The following is a 1,799-nucleotide window of genomic DNA, read 5'->3' as shown; positions in this document are numbered from 1 at the left end:
TGCATCACCGCCAGCGGGTGGGCTCGGAATTCTGAGCCTTTTCCTCGCACCCCCAGTTGCGGGAGAATGTGAAGGAGGAGATGTTGACAGGTCGCGTTCCGCTTGACTTGACAATTTTGTCACCAGCAGGTCTTTCAACCCCAGCAGACCTGTGTCTGCCGGAAAGAGAGATCCAAGGTAGGCTTTAAATCTAGGATCGAGCACGGTGGCCAAAATGTAGTGCTCTGATTTCAACAGATTGACCACCCGTGAATCCTTGTTAAGCGAATTAAGGGCTGCATCCACAAGTCCCACATGCCTAGCGGAATCGCTCCGTGTTAGCTCCTTCTTCAATGCCTCCAGCTTCTTCTGCAAAAGCCTGATGAGGGGAATGACCTGACTCAGGCTGGCAGTGTCTGAACTGACTTCACGTGTGGCAAGTTCAAAGGGCATCAGAACCTTGCACAACGTTGAAATCATTCTCCACTGCACTTGAGACAGGTGCATTCCATCTCCTATATCGTGCTCAATTGTATAGGCTTGAATGGCCTTTTGCTGCTCCTCCAACCTCTGAAGCATATAGAGGGTTGAATTCCACCTCGTTACCACTTCTTGCTTCAGATGATGGCAGGGCAGGTTCAGTAGTTTTTGGTGGTGCTCCAGTCTTCTGTACGTGGTGCCTGTACGCCGAAAGTGTCCCGCAATTTTTCTGGCCACCGACAGCATCTCTTGCACGCCCCTGTCGTTTTTTAAAAAATTCTGCACCACCAAATTCAAGGTATGTGCAAAACATGGGACGTGCTGGAATTTGCCCATATTTAATGCACACACAATATTGCTGGCGTTGTCCGATGCCACAAATCCACAGGAGAGTCCAATTGGGGTAAGCCATTCCGCGATGATCTTCCTCAGTTGCCGTAAGAGGTTTTCAGCTGTGTGCGTATTCTGGAAAGCGGTGATACAAAGCATAGCCTGCCTAGGAAAGAGTTGGCGTTTGCGAGATGCTGCTACTGGTGCCGCCGCTGCTGTTCTTGCGGCGGGAGTCCATACATCTACCCAGTGAGCTGTCACAGTCATATAGTCCTGACCCTGCCCTGCTCCACTTGTCCACATGTCCGTGGTTAAGTGGACATTGGGTACAACTGCATTTTTTAGGACACTGGTGAGTCTTTTTCTGACGTCCGTGTACATTCTCGGTATCGCCTGCCTAGAGAAGTGGAACCTAGATGGTATTTGGTAACGGGGGCACACTGCCTCAATAAATTGTCTAGTTCCCTGTGAACTAACGGCGGATACCGGACGCACGTCTAACACCAACATAGTTGTCAAGGACTCAGTTATCCGCTTTGCAGTAGGATGACTGCTGTGATATTTCATCTTCCTCGCAAAGGACTGTTGAACAGTCAATTGCTTACTGGAAGTAGTACAAGTGGGCTTACGACTTCCCCTCTGGGATGACCATCGACTCCCAGCGGCAACAACAGCAGCGCCAGCAGCAGTAGGCGTTACACGCAAGGATGCATCGGAGGAATCCCAGGCAGGAAAGGACTCGTCAGACTTGCCAGTGACATGGCCTGCAGGACTATTGGCATTCCTGGGGAAGGAGGAAATTGACACTGAGGGAGTTGGTGGGGTGGTTTGCGTGAGCTTGGTTACAAGAGGAAGGGATTTACTGGTCAGTGGACTGCTTCCGCTGTCACCCAAAGTTTTTGAACTTGTCACTGACTTATTATGAATGCGCTGCAGGTGACGTATAAGGGAGGATGTTCCGAGGTGGTTAACGTCCTTACCCCTACTTATTACAGCTTGACAAAGGGAAC

The sequence above is a fragment of the Pseudophryne corroboree genome, chromosome 1 (genome assembly GCF_028390025.1).
Source record: "Pseudophryne corroboree isolate aPseCor3 chromosome 1, aPseCor3.hap2, whole genome shotgun sequence".
Classification (NCBI taxonomy): Eukaryota; Metazoa; Chordata; class Amphibia; order Anura; family Myobatrachidae; genus Pseudophryne; species Pseudophryne corroboree.
Note: the sequence above shows the minus strand (reverse complement) of the source record.